The 18568-nt window shown below is 39.8% G+C and overlaps 1 long non-coding RNA gene across 1 annotated transcript in view; it reads right to left on the reverse strand.

Moving 5' to 3' along the window:
* Positions 1 to 1379: 1379 nt before the first annotated feature.
* LOC309582324 overlaps positions 1380 to 18568 on the reverse strand; it is a 35885-nt gene continuing 18696 nt past the window's right edge. The window contains exon 3 of the long non-coding RNA XR_014227099.1: positions 1380 to 1895. This is a non-coding gene — a long non-coding RNA (uncharacterized lncRNA). The remainder of the gene's footprint in view (positions 1896 to 18568) is intronic.

Raw genomic sequence — 18568 nt, forward strand, 5'->3', positions numbered from 1 at the left:
CCTGCTGGGAGCTTTCCAGCGCCTCTGCCCCTAGCCTGGAGCACTGCAGGGGGTTGCTGGGATCCAGCAGCAGGACCCAGCACTTGGCCTTACTGAACCTCATACAACTGGTCTGGGTCTGTCAATCCAGCCTGTCCAGAACCTTCCTACCCTCCAGCAGACCAACACTCCCTCTCAGTTTGGTGTCATCTGCAAATTTAACGAGAGTACATTCAATCCCCTCATCCAGGTCATCGATAAAGATCTTAATCAGGGCTGGACAGAGTACTGAGCACTGGGAAATGCCGCTAGTGACCAGCCACCATCTGGATGTGTCACCATTCACCACCACTCTCTGGGCTTGGCCATTCAGCCAGTTTTAAACCCAGCAAAGAGTGCACCTGCCCAAGCCATGGGAAGCGAGTTTCTCCAGGAGAATGCTGTGGGAAAAGGTGTCAAAGGCTTTGGTGAAGTCCAGGTAGACACATCCACAGCCTTCCCTCACCCACTACATTGTCACCTGATAATAAAAGGAGGTCAGGCTGGTCAAGCAGAACCTGCCTTTCATGACCCTGTGCTGGCTGGGACTGATCCCCTGGTTGTTCTGTATCTGGCGACACTCACGATGATTTGCACCATGACTTCCCCTGGCACCATGGTCAGGCTGTCATTCCCCACATCCTCCTTCCAGCCCTTTGTGTAGGTGGATGTTGCATTTGCGAACCTCCGGTCAACTGGGACCTCCCCAGTCAGCCAGGACTGCTGATAAATGATGGAGAGTGGCAGGGTGAGCTCTTCCTCCATTCCTGGGGTGGATCCCATCCGGCCCCATGGATGTGTTGCATTATTTTTAAAAGAAAAGGGACCATTGTTTCGTGAGAGCTAAGACTGAACTTCGCAAAGTAATTAAGCAGTTCTTCCTGGGTTTTGTAAACTCTTTTTCCACTAAGAAAAACTTGAGCCATATTTACAGCTGTGGAGGTAATCACCAGTATCCATTTAAAATACATTCTGGGGGAGGACACAGAAGAGAGCATTCGCAAAAGATACAAATGTTTAAGAGAATTTTTTAAAATTAATTAGCACATATATTTTTGTAACATTTTTATTTTCTCATTGATTTCAAAGGGAAAACAATTTGAGCTTATGGTCTGCACTTTTGAAAGTTCTACTTGAAAATGCAAAGATGAATGCTCAGAAATTATAGGGGGTTGTTTGGCAACCAGCTTTATGCTTAAGGAAGAAAAGTTGCCATTGCTTTACTGTAAATGCTACATTACTTTTTTTCCACATTATCTGTCTGCAGTAACTGTATCTGCTTGTTATTTTTATCTGCTATGTTTAATGTTGAGTTCTTGTTTAGGACTGCGTAATTGCTATTTTCTTGTTACAGAACATTAACTTTATGCTTCCAGTAACAACTTCATAATGAAAATGCTAATAAAAATGGGGCAAACTACAAATGCAAACTACACAGTTACAAATCTCTCCAGAGCTTAGTATGAGGCTTATCATAATTCTTGACATCTCAGGATTGTATAGTCTACTGATACTGATTACACTGCACAGTTAATTTAAAATTTATCTCCTGCAGGCCTGAGAGAAAGGCAACAATTATAAATAACTTCAGAAAAATATATACATACTGAAAATGCTTCTAATAAACAGATTCTGGTTTTCTCAGTGTAGCAATATAGTCACTGCAGGAGTCAGAAATACCCTGTATTAATCACATTTCTGCTTGCAGGTTTATACTGTTTAATCCTATTACAACTGTACAGCATGTTTTTCCTTTGGTAGGTGATGTCGGGCTAGCTGGAGACAGCAGCACAGCTGGAACACTGCAGGTTTAAATGGTGGTTCTCCTTGTTTTTTTAAGTAGTTTTGGATTGGGGATTGTTTTCTTACACAGGGACCTATAAGACAAGAAATTGTATTAGAGAAATGAAAGTTAAGAAATGCTGTTATGTGCTGTTTCTTCAGTCTAGTACAAAACGAACACTGTGCAGCTGGACTGAGATAGAAATGCATGTGAGAAAGCAAACTTTGCCTGAAGCTTTGCAAAATGTAGCACTGTCAAAATAGAAGATTATTTATATTTATGATTATGTATGAAAAGTGCAGCACAATATCCAAACAGCACCCTGATTTCATTCACTTCACTTTTACTGTAATTCAGAGCAAGAAGAAATGTATATACACACCTAATAGAAAAGGTAAATTCATAGTACAAACAGCATATTCTCCACACCACTAAGTGGTACTGAAAAAGGCACAAAGAGAGGTGTAGAAGATAGACATCTTTGTTATCGTATTCCTGCTGGGAAAGTTGCCACTGCTCTCATGGAACAGGGAGCTATTTATAGGATAGTGGAACAGAGAGAAAAAACAGCACCAATCATGCTGGGTTTAATTTATAAAATCTACAGTAGAAATTTGACAACCATGATATGCCCAAACTGTACAAATCTGACAGTTCCTCCATGACTTGTATGATGTTAATTTGATTAGACATTGCATCATATGTTTGACTTCAGCAGATTGCTGTACAATTCTCAATCTTCATCAAGTTTCTGCAAGATTATCATGTTATTAAATACTTAATACCTTAAGCTCCCTCCCAGGAAAATGAGAACCACCACCATTACCTACTGACATAATCTACCTGGACTTATGGAAAGCATGTGAGACAGTCCCACACAACATCCTTGTCTCCAAATTGGAGAGACATGGAAGGATGGATGGATGGATGGACGGACGGACGGACGGACGGACGGACGGATGGATGGATGGATGGATGGATGAAGAACTGGCTGGATGGTGCACATGAAGAGTTGTGGCCAACAGCGAATTGTCCACATGGAAACCAGTGATGAGTGGAGTCAGAGGGTCAGTACTGGGGCTGATGCTGTTCAACAGCTTTGTCAGCGACATGGACGGTGGGACCGAGGCACCCTCAGCAAATTCACTGACCACACCAAGCTGTGTGGTGCAGTCACAGACCGGAGGGAAGGGATGGATCCAGAGGGACCTGGACAGGCTGGAGAGGTGGGGCCAGTCAGACCTCATGAAGTTTGACAGAGCAAAGTGCAAGATCCTGCACCTGGGTCATGGTGATCCCAGACACACCAACAGATTGGGTGGAGAAGTGATTGAGACCAGCCCTGGGAGAAGGAGTTGGGGGTGATGGGTGATGGAAAACTCACCATGAGCTGGCAGTGAGCTCTTGCAGCCCAGAAAGCCAAATAAGTCCTGGGCTGCAGCAAAAGCACCAAGGGCAGCAGGCTTAGGGAGGTGATGCTCCCCCTCTACTCTGCTCTTGTGAGATCCCAAATGCATCCAGTTCTGGTGTCCCCAACATAAAAAGGACATGGAACCATGGAACAAGTCCAGAGGAGGTCATAAAGTTGATAAGAGGACTGGAGTTCCTCCCCCATGAAGACAGGCTGAGAAAGTTGGGGTTGTTCAGCCTTGAGCAGGTTCCAGGGAGAACTCACAGCAACCTTCCAGTATCTGAAGGGGCTACAGGGAAGCCAGAGAGGGACTCTTCATCAGGAACTGTAGTGATAGGACAGAGAGTAATGGGTACAAACTGAAAGAGGGGAAATTTAGGCTGGACATTAAGAAGGTCTTTACTGTGAGGGTGGTGAGACTCTGGACTGGGTTGCCTAGAGATGATGTGGATGCCCCAACCCTGGCAGTGTTCAAAGCCAGGCTGGATAAGGCCTTGAGCAACCTAGTCTAGTGGAAGGTGTCCCCATACATGGCAGTGGGCTTGGAACTATATGACCTTTAATGTCCCTTCTAACCCAAAACATTCTGTGATTCCATGATCTAGGCCTGTCTGCCTATAGCTTCCAGAGGGCCTCAGAAGCATCTAGAATTCCCCAGTGACTACAGAAGGAGATTGATGAGACCACTGTGACCATATAAAAAAGACTCTAAAGGAGCACATACCTACTTATGAAAAAAAAGCTGAGGGATCTAATCTGTGTAGTGTTGATACCATTGATTTGCTCATTAGTCTTTCCATCCTACGTTGCAACTTCCACAATTATCACAGCCCGACACTGCCCTCTTTGACATAATAAAGTGATGATAAATGAAAATCCATTAACAGGGAAAAGCTGTAAATAAGTCCTTTTTCAGAGTAATATTGCTTGACTGACAGAAAGTCTGATCACCACCTATTCGTTCTTTGCTCCTTACACGGAGGAAAACACGTGCACTGCACAGTGTTTGTGGGTATTTTAACCAACCCGTCTCTCTTACAGAGGAATTTTGAAAGTAGTATAGAGATTACACCACAAAATGTTTCAAGGAAAATTTACAGCTTTACAGTTTTCCTAAAAATCACTAATACTGTTCATCTTTTGAATACTCCAGCCACTGAAATGTGATGACACCACCACTGAATTGTACAGTCTACAGGCAGTCTGCGTGAGAACATGACTTCACTTCTCTAAACCTCATTTACTAGGGCTGACAGAGGCTCCAGTTTTACTCCTTAATTGGAATAAGCTGTTTGATTTTCTTTTTTTATTACTCCTCCAGTGTAAGCTCGCATCTTCAGGTTTCATTGGGCAGTATCTCAAACCCAAGCAACTCTGTGCTCTGTCTAGCATTGTTCTCTTGGCCATGCTACAAGGTTTTTCCTCATCCAAGAACAATTTATTATTCCTTTTCTCTTCCTCCTTGATAAAAACATGTTGAGTGTGCCTAATTTGTAACTCTGGTGCTCTATTGAGATAATTGCTCAGATTGGAGAGTAAAAGCAGGTAAGTTTTGTAGCTTGCACACTTGAATATTCTATTTGTGGACCTTTTGTCATTCATTTTCTGTGTTCTTTTAACGAGTGAAAATTTAAGCATTAAAGGTTTAGCTAGACTTCTTTCTGCCTCACTTCTCTTTCTCTGAAAGAACAGCACAGTTGCATAACACGTGCCGTGCAGTCCCTAAAAACCATCTGCTCAGTCTCCTTTCATTAGTACACCATGGCAAGGGTTTGGGTTTGGTTATTTTTGTAACACAGACACCACTACTTAAACATCCAATAAAACTACATGAGTTCTGCTTTTATGCTCATACAGGGAAGCTCTGCTAAGAAATTACTCATCCCTGTCACGGCTCAGCTGTCAATTTTGCAAAACTCATTTATGAATAAACCCAGGTATGTATTGTGGATACTTAATGTGCTTTAGGACTGTTTACATTTGCACATATTTATTATCTCCTGATATATTCTGAACCATAACTGAAGCCTGATTATAATCTCATTCATATTCATGAAAGCCAGAAAAAAACCACCTTAGACATCAGTGGAGTCAGTCAGATGTTATGGAATTTAATGGAGTCAGAATCTGGCCTTCAGTCACAACAACTTCAGATAGATTACATGCTCTTACATCTACTACTCTGCCATAAACACAATCACCAAATATAATTAACAGATGTGAGCTGTCACTGAGATCAAGCTCTTGGAAGTCATTAGTTTAGTGTGACCTTAGTATGACCTCACCTATTTTTCTAGCAGAAATGCTGCAGCTCAAACAAAAATTCATGGAAGTTTGGTACTGTAGGATTTCCCAATATCCCACCTGGACACACTGGAGGACATTCAGCCAAGGACCAGCAGAACCTTCACATCCCCTGTGGCTCCCAAGCATGCAGGCCTTGTCTGCAAGAGCTCCAGAACCGGAGCTGCCAGTGAAAGGTCAGAGCCTGGCACATTACAAACCTCCACAGGGTCACTGTCACACAGCAGCACACATGGATGTTTAATTGAAATGGTATCTACACCAAAAAGGATGTTTTTGATGGAAAGAACTGCAGCCTTCATTGTGCATCCCACAATATTAACTACTGCCTCATCAGTTAAAGCATTAATAAGCAAACATTCTTATCAGTATTGCCCTATGAAAACCTTCATTAGATCTTGACTTTCCTTATATATATATACACACATACACACACCAGTTTTATGGTACAGTACCTTAAATCTGCACTTTAAGCAGTCTAAATAAATAGAAAAAACAGTTTTAAGATGAGCATCTGTATGGAAATTATTTCTGATTGTTCAACATGCAATTGGTTTTTCTAGTATTAAAAAAAAAATTATGAAAAACTGTATCAAAACCTTTACTCTTACTGTGAAACACCATCCAAGATTATTTAAATATTTATTTTTTGCTGCTAAGCATGTGAAATGGCTAAAGTTTCCATTTCCTGAATTCACTGATTAAAAATAGGAAAAACTCTATATAGCAAAAACTCAAAAAAGTTCACAAAGGAACAAAAAATATACAAATATGGGAAATTTGTGCTTCAAAAACCTACAAAACACCTATGAATTTAGTTGACCAAGAAGCATCATAGCATAGATAGAAGAGATTCCTCACAACTTCTTAACTTAGTTTTCACTAAGTTTTCTAATGTGTGGAAGCCTGAGCTAAACATAGATATAAATATATTTACTAGTGGGAGATGGAACATCACTGTTCAAATTCCTGCAGAACAGAAAGAACCAACATACACGCTAGTGCCTCTGAGAATTCTACTAAATTATCTTCCCTCTCCTTTGCCCCTCAAAGATTCCATCTTCTGATAAGATCCAGTTTACTTCTTGCTTTCCTGCCTCTATCCCGTAACACCAACTTTTTTCTAAGACTGATTTAAGCAGGAAGGGGTCAGGGGTATTTCTTTGTTTAGTAGCAGAAGACAGATTTCATTAACACTTCTCTGAAGGTACAAAGTTTGTGTCTCCAGCTGACAGAGCCAGACCAATGTCAACCCCTTGGCGTGGGAGGCATCCAAGAAATGCCTCTGCCTGGAGAACCAGAGTAGCTGTGACAATGGAAATCCTGGGTGTGTTATGTCTCCATTACAGGCAGGAAGCAGCCTACAGTAACTATGGCAGACAGCTCATAGGATGAACGAGACTTTGTGTGTAGTGGGATATCACACGCAGTTAAAAAGCTTCTGTGGACTGTCAACATTGGACTGGAATCCAGGTTAAGAGATTTTCTATCTCATAAATTCCTTAGAGTAACATCTAAACATCTCCAAAAAAAGATTGTTAACAGATCACATTTTCCCCTAGATAGTAGTTAAGTCAATTCAACTAATTCAATAATATGTGGGGAAATGTGTTTATTAAAAAAATGCATTAAGCTATGCACCTAATGTATATGTTTTCAGCATGTTTTCCATAGCCTTAAGTAAACAGAGCTCAGTTCACAAAGCATCTTTCATCCCTGCCTCCCTTTTTCCTGTCAGACAAAGATACGACTTGTGTGAAGCTTGGAAAAATAATTTTTCACTTTATTAAAAAAGCAGGTTTTTGAGATAAAGCCATATTGTTTACAGGAAATTATTTCCCTGCTGAGACAGCGATGTTATCAGACCACAAACAATTCTGACTGACATAAACTGCATTTCCTTCGTTCCGCTTCCACGGCCCATGTACTGTTCCATGGATCAGGCTCTCCTTGCCTGCAGTGGTGGACAAGTGAGGGATCTGCTATTCCTTTACAGAGGAAACCCAAATGCCAAAGGTAAGACCCTCACTACGAATACTCACTGACTATAAAATCATGTTTTAAGCTCAAATTTTAAGCAGTTTTAACTTTGTACTCTCCCCAGACACAGGACCTCTATAAAACGTGAATTAAGCTGGTCAGAACTGGCATAGCTGGTTAAAAGGAAGTGAGCTGAATTTTGGAACAGTCTTAGTGAACACAACAGACAAGTAAACCAAGTATCAGTGACCATCTATTGAAATACTTGTTTTTTTAGCAGAAGACAAACCCAGGAAGAATCAAACATGAGTAAATGTGTATTTTCAAAATTGCTGTGAAAAAAATCCACATTAATGATGCCTCTGTGTTTTTCTAGAGAAATTTAATTTTTGACTAATGTTAAATGATTTACCATTGATGTCATAGCTATAAAAAACTTCCAGACAATCTTATAAATCATTCACACTATCTTTCCCCAAGATACTTATCCCATTTTGTTTTAGGCCATCACTGGCGCCATGGGATTATCACTGTTTATCTAAAAAGCACCAAAAGAATGGAAGAAAAAAGTGAACTACACTATTTAAAATAGATTTTCAAGTTCTGCAGGGTTATTTTATACTTGGAATCCTCAAAGACATATTCTAGAAGTTTAGTTTTAGTTTAACCCAAACCAGAATGCCAAAGATTACCTCAACAAGGAAGAACAGTACCAAAATTGGTCTGTCTGACTCTCAAATGAAGATTTTCACAGAAAGGAAAACAAGTCAGCACTTTCACAACACTCACAAGTGCAGCCAAGCCCATGGAAGGGTGCACACAAGCACAATACTCATTCTCCTACCAAATCCTCACCTAAAAAAACCAAAATCAAACAACCCCTACCCACCCCCCCCCCCCTCCAAATAGTGGTCCTGACGCTCTTCAGTGAATGTGTTTTCTCCCTTAAGAGGAGCCAAACTATTTGAAATCGTTTGACAGAGTATCATTATAACCTATTCTCCTGCCTATTTAACCACAGAGTAGCTAAACAAAACCCCCAAACCTGGAACCACAAAGAACTCAAACTCTTGCAAACCCCAACTATTCAAATACATTAATTAAAGCTTCAATAGGCTCACTGGTTTACTATTTTTACATTTCACTCCTAGTGAGTTTTCAAGAGCTGCATCAAAAGTGGTCAGAACTGTTCTTTCTGTAATAAAACAAGAGCAAGTCTCTAGTTTGATCACACCTGAGTTTCTGCAATATGAATTCTAAATTTCAAATGCATTTAAAAAAAACAAACTGCTGAAACACCAAGTATACCTCCACACCTGATCAGCTCAGATTGTTTACTCACTGTCCATGCTACCAACAAAATCAGCTCCACACAGAGGCACTGGCTAGAAAGATGAATCTTAGATTTTTTTGGTTGGCAGTAAATGTTGATTTGAGGATTCCTTCTTGCCATCAATTTTTTTTTTTTTTTTTTTTTTTTTTTTTTTTTTTTTTTTTGTCACTGCACAATTGCACGGCTCCATCAGCTTGTGGTGCATACAATACACCCAGTGAGGGCATGGATCCAGCCTGTGGAAGGACAGCGAGAGCATGTCACTACTCTCCCCGTGACACGAGAGAGCTGCATTTGTTACACTGTGTGTTCCTTCCCGTGAGCAAGGGCAGAAATCACAGTGGGATGGGTCAAAAGTGTGTGTCAGCATTCACCACCACACAAGTGACAGCAAAGCTGCAAAATGTTACAGCCTCACAGGGAAATCCTTCTGTCTTGGCACTTTCCTCGTGCTTCAGCACAGCTGTCAAAACCTGGCATTCCCTGAGCGTGGCAGCCCACAGCAGGATGGGTGAAGCAAAGACAGCAGAACTTGAGAGAAGTTCTCTCAGGCAGAGTCAGGGGTGCCATGAGGCATCTGATTCTGGGAAATGGAATAGAACAGACAGACATGCAGATTCTTTCTGGAGATAAGCTTTCAATGTTTTTAATTACATCATCTCTCCTGAGGAGAATTCGCATCCCTCATACTTCCCTAGTTCATCCCAACTGGAGAAATGTGTTTTGTACCAGTTAAACAGATGCACTGAATAAAAATCTAAGATAGTTCTGTACATGCAGAAGTGCACACACAGCAAACACATGGTTGCAGTGCAGTGTTCACACACATACTGAGAGATGATCTTCAAATACAGAATTTGATGTGGTCTCTTCCATGCAATAGCCTCTAGTGCCATATATTGCATAGAAACTGCCCATAAGGACTTACATATTAAAAAGACCACCTCCGTTTGTAAGCAAAAGTAAACCACAACAAAAAGCTTAACTATAGCAAAAAGGGGCTCATGTCTGTGAATTTAAATGAGGACAAACCCTCTTGATTATTTTTATAATGTATTTGGCCTTATAAGTAAAAAATGTTACATTTTAGATTCTGAGCCTTTCAAATATTAACAAGGATATCAGATTGTAAAAGTGATCCTCAAGAAGCCAGGTTACGCTTCACAAAGATGATGAATTCCATGTCCCCCATTCTTCTGTTCAAATAAAAAATATGTAAGTTTTTAAATTTCTTGGTACTTAATACTGTCCAAATCCTGAAGCCATACTTCATTTAACAACACATCCATCATCAGTGGGAATGTGATTCCGAGAGATAACACGTGATAGAAGAGGAGCTACTAGGAAAGCAAGAGATGCTTGTCTTCTTTTTTCTCCTATGCAAATTTCCCCTGTCAAAGATATTTCTCATTTTGTAAGATACAAAGGGCAATAGAAATGGTTAAATCTTAGTAGTTTTACTACTTTAATGATCTCTTGGTTTGGGAATTGTTTTTACAGTACCCTGTAAATCTATTCCTCCTTTGACAATGATCAAGTAGATAAGAAGCAATAAATCACTACTGCAACTGAGACCTGAACATTCAATATAAGGTTTTAGATTATTTCTCTGTCATCAGGATATCAGAAGTTGCTTTTCAAGCAAAGATATATTGTCACAGTTTATTAGCAATTAGAAAGATATAGATCCCATCAGTTAAACCCTGCTTCACAATAAACATGTATGCCTTTATACAGCCAGAATCATAATTTGAGTATTAAGAGATTTCTAGAAATACATACTGCTTCAAAAAAATTAGTGCTTACAATGTTATTTTAAATACTACTGAAAAATAGTATTCCCTGCTTGCCAATGTATCACTTGGTCATTGAGGAAAGCTGCCTTTCCAAGTCAGCTGAAGTTAACAACCACGCCCCAGCATCACCACTTGTTATAGCTGAGTGTAGGATGTTTACAGGAACTAAAAATTAGCTTAACTATATAAATACAGCAGTGCCTTTCAAGATATCTAAAAATAAATCTGCACAGACATACTTCAGTGTATTTACACAATTCATAAAGTACATGTGACTCTCATTAACCTTGACTAACATTACAAAGTCAAAATATGTATTTTAACATTTACTCTTCTGAATCTCAGAATACAATGATACCCATGTACAGTCCCTGATGCTGTAGAGATCCAAAAGCAAAAATAAGAAGTTTCTCACAGCCTGTGTAAGATGAGCATTCTATTGCATGTAGCTGCCAAGGCCCTTGATGCTCAGTACAGGCACCTTCTAGAAATCTCAAAATTTTTAAAACTGAAACTCAAGTCTAAAATATATATGGGAGATTAAAGAGGAGGTAGAGACTTGGAGTCCTCAAAAATGTCCATCTCAAATTCTATGCAAAAACAACCCTTTGTTTATATTTCAAGTTTCCTTAGCGTGCTAAATTTTACAACATTTGTTGCAACATTTGTACATCTTATTTTTATGTTCTTAAAATAATTCCAGTTTCTCCTCCAGAACTTTTACAAGGCACTTCTACTATTTCAACTGTTTTCATTCTTATTTTCTCCTCCACTTTCAGCTACTCAGAAATATAAGTCATTATAATAGCAAAAGAGCAGAACACTCTTCAGCATCTTATCTTGTATTTTACAGGTTAGTTTAATTTGATGGCCAGTCTTGAACAAACAGGACCTCAGCAGTGCAGGGAAAGAAAACTTCGATGAACCCAATCAGTCAAGACACTGAGCCTCAGCCTTCTCCAAGCTCTTCCCTGAACAGGTGTTTGCAGCTTTACTGGGTAAAAGAAATCACAGATGCAGATTATTTCATGCATAGAGGAGGCGGGGGGAAGCCCTCCAAATGTTTTAACAGTTGTTCTTTGTATGAAGGAAAACATGAGCTCAGGCATTTCTGCTGAACGCAGCTGCCGAGTTCCGAGCAAGGGAAGACAGAGCTTCACCAGGCCAGTCCAAAGGCACTGAGGACTTTGAGGTATTGCTCAAAAGCAACTCAGAGGAACACCACAGGCAGCCCCCAAACACTGGACTTCACAGACACTCCACTGGCTCAGCAAGGGACAACCTTTGTATTAATCACAAGCTTCCATCACCAAAGGCAGCTGTACCTTGCACCTGCACATATAGCTTATGAGAGCCACCCAAAAGCAATGGCTGTGTGGCCACTTTGTCACTCTGGATCCCCAGACTGGTTTTCATTCAGGTATTTTCCTCTGCTGCAAAACACCAGGAACTGATCCACGTCACACAAGCACTGGTCGCTGGCTTCACGTGAACAAGACGAGGTCATTTGCTTGCCGGCCACCAGGCTGATGTGTCAAATCTGCTTCTGTTCCCAAATTTCACTGCTGTGTTTGTGAGCCTGTCCTGCCACATTCTGCAACAGTTGCTTCAACTCCTCATCCCCAGCACCAGCAGAACTGCACAGACACCATGTCAAATCCCCATCATCCCTTCCCAAATCTCCCATTACCGCAAGCTCACCTGGGATCACGGCATAAATACGCATTTGGACAACACTAAGATGCCCACCTTCTTCAGCTGCAAACAAGAGCCACATTTGAGACATGTTAATACGTTCAGGACTTTGTATTTAATGAATAGAAAAAGCAGATCCCTGCATTTCAAACACTTGAAAAAAAAAACTCAAGCAAAAATACAGTGTGGATCTTTAAACCTATTTATTTCTTGCAGTTTCAAGCCACTTCAAATTATTTTCGTATGCTGATATGTGACAGCTGTGTTGGAGTACATGAATTAGACACCAGTACAATATGAAGGTAGGCACAAGTACAATTCCACAAGACTGGACAGACAAATTGCACGTGAACTAAGCTTATTAAAAAAAAAAAAAAGCAGCAGCACTTATCTGGCATGCGGAATGGCTAAGACAACACTAATCAATATGTCCACTAGATTAATTCTAAGACACTTACTTTGAACAAAGAAGTTTGTTAACGAAAAACATTTCCTTTCTTTTAAGCCCAAATACTATCTAGAACTAGGAAATGCTAAATATTTACAGCAAAGAAAGCTTGGAAAACAACTACCAGCATTTTTTTTAAAAAATCAAGCTCTGTAGTTTCTGCATCAAAGTCTTTTTTTACAAATATACCAACATCATTTTTCAAACCAAATAGAGTTATTTTTTAAAAAGCAATTTTAACTGAGGTTATATTAGGTGTGCAAGTTGCTTTAAAAATCTTTGTAGAGGTGCTAGCAATGAATTAGATCAATAAATAAGTTCACAACCTTCTATCACCACACATGTTCCTATGTCACCGGACAGAACACAGGGTAAGAAACAAAGTGGTTAGAGCAATAGGACCATCACAGAACAATGGCTGTCCTTGGTTCACTTTTGATCATTCCCAGACAGCTTCAATATCATCAGCTTTCCAATGCTTACTAGCTCAGCTTTCCCAAGACTAAGAAATCCTCCTAGTTTCAATTCTGGTAAGTTTAGGAGAAAATATTTCCCTTTTAAAAGTATCTGTATTTTTGGACATAATCATCTTTTGTAGAACCACTATAGTGAAGCTGAACAAATAAATACCTAGGTTTGGTATACTACCACTTTAATTAAACAAAGTCTTTAAGTGTTAGGGAATAAAAAAAAAAAACCCAAACATTTTGGGAGGTGAAAGAATGGAGAGCTAAATTATTGCAAGAATATTTTTTGTATTAACAGCAGTTACTCACAGAGGCCATCCCTTTAAAAATAGAAGACTAAAGTGAAACGAAGAAGGAAAGAAATCCCAGAGAAGATCCAGGCAACCGCATGTGCAGATCCCACTGGAGAAAAGTGGAAAGTGCAGAAGCTTTTCTGCAGATGCTGTTCCTGATGACAAGACTGTTTTAAGTTGTCCAGGAACTAAATCAGTGTAGACTTGCTTCTGAAGGAATACTTTCAAAAGCTGTTATTTCCATGAAAAGCAAACCCTTGCAGGGCCATGGTGGAGGCACCACAAACCAAACACACCACAGACAAGGTGTCATGGGTTAGCAAGCATAGCTCTGGATTTTCCTGCAAAGAGGTGCTTACAGCTTCCTCTGTGACCTAACAGAACCTATCAACTGGCTAGTTTGAATATTGACAATTTTTTAAGCCACTTAGAATTCTGACCACCTCTGTGGTCCACATTTAGGAATGGACAGACCCTGGGAAGCTCTCTCTCTTTCTTGCTTCTGGCCAGGGTACAGGTAACTGGGCTGCGTAGCGGGACCTGCTTGGGCTGGGCCTGGGTTGGGCTACAGCCATCCTGGGGCCAATGGGCCCTGTTCCACCTGTGCCCCCCAGCTCTGTTACGTGCACACGGCGTGGCCCGGCTCCCCCTCTCCAGTGCGGCCGAAGATGCGGCTGAAGATTCAGCTGAAGCTGCCCCGCTGTCCGGCAAAGATTATGTGACCAATAAGCGAAATTCCAGCTGCAAGGCCCAGCTGAGATTAACCCTTTTAGTGCTGTAAGTGCTGCAGATATTAAGTAAAGAAAGAAGAGCTGAAATTCTGAGGGAGGAGAAAGAGGAGATGCATAAAGCTGAAAATCTGTTGTAAAGCTATGGTGGTGATAGACTATGATATATCAGAGTACCTGTTGTAACTTCATGAAAGCATGGGGGGTGGAGGGTTCAACTTGTACTTGTGAGCAAAAGCACCTGTGCTGGAATAAGCAAATGCTGAAGCAGCTGTAATTTGATGAGACGCTTGAATAGGGAGAGATGGAAGCAATGTGGACTCTTGCTCCAAACTGGAAGGAGAAGACCTCAGTTCCTAGAGATGCTCCCAGAGATAGTCCTAGAGATGAAGATGATGAGGACCCTTGTCTCCCAGGAAAAAGGGAGGGCCTCTGTTCTTAGAGATGAAAATGCTCCCAGAGATGGGTGAAGAGAACTTTTGTTCCTGAACAGGTCAACCTTAAAACTGTACCCCAGTAGCTCAAGAGTGGACCCTCGAAAGCAGTTGTGGGAAAAGCTGCAAGTCGGGGGAAGGGACTCTCACATGATGCGAGCAGAGAACCAACCCGGGCAGCTGTCTCATTGTGATACTTGAAGCCATGAGAGAATTTCTTGTGGAGATGAGCAAGAGAGACTCCTCTCCCTAAATGAACTGAACAAGGTTATTATGGAAGTGGTAAACTGACTGAACATCTTAAGGGTTGTCTTTTTTACAGTGGGAGAGGGGGAAAGGTGGGGGGAGGAGAAGTGTTCTGAAGGTGTGGTATGATTTTATTTTTTCTTTCCCTTTTTTAGGTCTATTAATAAACTTCTTTATATTCTTTCAAGTTTTGTGCCTGCTTTGCTTTTCTCCTAATTCTAACAGAAGGTAAACAGTAATGAGTATTTTGGACCAAACCACTACACAAGGGTATATGCTATGCAAAAATACAGCAAAAATACACACTGGGCCATATGTTTTTAACCTTTATTTTGGTCTTGGGTTATGTCCAGCTTACAAACAATTAAGAGCATAACCTACTAACAAGGACACTTGGACTACAGAATTCCAGAAAAAACAACAAAAAGCAAAGCACAGCAGGTAAGGTGCCTGCTAAGTATTTGACAGCATTGATAGTAATTTGTCCTCAGAGCCCTAAGTAACAGAAGCTACTAAAACAGACAATTGATAAAGGAATGAAGGGTTCATGTGCAATTGTAGAAGTTCACCACCACTTGTCATTCCAGGGATGCCTAACCCTGTAGATAATACCACAAAGCAGCAAAGAGCTCAGCTTTGAGTGACCCATGCACCAGCTTTGGATCTCCATTTCAGACTAGATTTCAGGAAATTGCACCTACCAGCCAGGTTAATTCATGGGAAGGCAATTAATCTCTTTCTGTAGAAACACTGTTTGATAAATATAAATGCACATATGTATTCATGACAGCTTCTCCTTCTGCTGTTGTCCAAGCATAGCCAGGTGCAGCAAACATCTGACTGAAAGCTGGCACTGGTACAGCTTCCAGTCGGGGATGTTTACAGCAACAGACTACGATACATCACTGCAAGGGACTTGGTGCAGAGCAGCTGGTCACCTCTAGGAGAGGGAAATAAAAAAAGAAAGGATTTAAGATAAGCTTCTGTAGCATTCCAGCCAATTACTGTGCAGCTAATATCAAAGAAAACATATTTTTTACATTCAGTAGCAAAAGTACAGTTTTAGATTCACACACAACTTACATTAAATTAGTATTTCTAAATGCAACAACTAGATTACAAATTCTCAATTTTAATACACATTTTAAGACCTCTTTGGTTCAAATAGATTAATTCTTATTTCTATATTATTTTATACTTATTTATAAATATTTTCATTTATACATTTATAATAGACATAAAATAATTATTATTTTAAAGATACATTGACTTTACTTCCCTATAGGCTCATTCCTAGAGCGCTCTAAAACAGACTTCCACTTTGAACTTTCCCATGAATTTTGCAAATGGCTATCCTCTCATAAATACTTGTTTTTAGATACAGCTCTATGCAAAATTAAAGACAGAAGCAAAAACAGCCACATTCATAATGAAGAAAATATCAGAAACAGAAACTTGACAGAATTCTGAAAATATTTACCCTCAGTGTCAGAATCCTGCCTGATCAGTTTAAAACTCTATTACAACCAACTGATTAAAAAAACCCAACCCAAACCCACTCTCTTTGGGTAAGCATTAAAGGAGAGGGATGGGGTGAGAGGGAAAACAACAGCAACATCCGGATGGAACCACTTCACTCCCCATCTTCAACAAGTTCCTATCAAAACTCCCAAAAGACTTGCATTCAGTTCTGCAACAATACTTCCTCAAAGTTAAAAGAGCCTTTGTAACATTAAAATTTAGTATTTACACTGTGTAATACTCAAAAAGAAATAGTGTACATTTCCTAAATTTAGGTTTTTACTAGTTTTTAGTAATTTACTAAAAGCATTTCACCAAGTTAGTTGCCACATTTTCTCCTAATGCTCCATTTCACACCGTGGAATTGGGAGCATTCAACCATTCTGGCTTGATAATATTCACATACTTCTTAGAAGCCTGAATTTTGTAGTTTATAGCAGAATGCCTTCCTTTTACAAACAGAGCTGCAAGCAGAATGATATATTCCCCATTTAGCAGTCCTTATCACTTCCAAATGAAAGTAATTTTTCAAGTCACAAGTTTTCCAGTGCCAGATTATACACATACATCAGCAATTTAAGGTTGTTTGTTCTCTGTTTAGACCTCCACAGCAACTCATGCAACTAGAAATTGACAAGGAATTTAAAACTGAAGAAAAACTACAGTATTCAAGATTTCTCAAGTTACAGAAACCCAATCACATCCAGTTTTCAAATAAAGGTTTCCCTCTGCAACATGAGAAGTTCTTACTAGTAAGTGAATTTCGTTTTTACAGCAGCATGCCAAGATTAACAAGGAAGCTGCATGCAGTCACTATGGATACCATGCTGACCTTCATTATTTTTGAGAATAAATAACTAAAAAGCCAGTGGTCATTTGCAACAAAGGCCTCTTCAGGCTGTTCCGAAACTGAAAATTCCTATTTTACATTGGAAAGAAATAGCCTATTTCATGCAGAGGTAGGTACATGGTATTTGACTAATTAGGCTGCTGAGCATTAAGTTGCAATGAGCCATTTCTTACGCTGCTTTCCTTTAACAGTTCTTAAGGAATAATGAAGGTTACTACAATGTCACCTGCCCAAAGAGAACAAACTCTCCACAACCTCATTTTGGTTTACCATGTGCATCATCACAAAATTGCCAATCTACATGACAGTGAAATCTCTTGCTTTATTGGATTCACTATCGACTACAAATACTTACACAACATCTTACAAAGTAATTATATTTGTATAAAAGGAGTGTAAATTTGCATTTCCAAATGTGGTGTTAAAAAAGGCAGAGGCATTACAGGTCACAGTACAACTACATGCTTGAAAGACACCAATTTCTAGAAAAGTTCAATCAAAACTGAAGCCATACATTCATTAAGAACCATCTTCAGCTATTTTCCCAACCACTTTCTTCTTTTCAAACAAAAAAGTAGAGAGCATACTCTAATATTCCTTAATGGCACAGTCCTCTTTTTTTTGTAGACTAAAAGCTCTGAAAACAACCAGGATTTATTCTAACGTCATCACAAGATGAAGAATATTGGCTGCTGGCTTCCGTTAATGCCTTTAACTGATTTTATTGAGAACAGTAATAAAAGATACCATTCTTTCAAGTGTGAAGTCCCCTTCTAACTCCACATGTAGACAACACAAGGAACGATGCAGATCTTTAACACTACATTAAGTCCTTCTGACACTTGAAATCTACCTCTTTGTCATTAACAGTAATGTAAGATCACCTGCCTAGGAACTGTTCTTCAGCTGTCAATACTCCGGAATAACAAAAAAATTAAAATCCTTTTTCAACTACCAGAAAATTTGTGGATGCTGGCTGTTGACTTCCACTGTGATGTTCTTCCTACTGTATTTATATTTGTGTGCAGTTCAAGAATCCCTTTAATAGTTAGGATTTAATGTTTCATTCTCAATTCTCTTCTGGTCAATATGCATGACTTTAAAAAAACCTCATGGTAACAGTCAGGATTTAAAAGAGACACCATTAAAGAGACACCATACTGTTCGTGTTTATTCACCATTTCCAAATCAAAGTCATGCAGATCACCAAGACTTACTGCAATTTTCCTAAGCCTCCATCATTAATTTACCAGTCACTCTG

This window comes from Coloeus monedula (genome assembly GCF_965178545.1).
Source record: "Coloeus monedula genome assembly, chromosome: 1".
NCBI classification, from domain to species: Eukaryota; Metazoa; Chordata; class Aves; order Passeriformes; family Corvidae; genus Coloeus; species Coloeus monedula.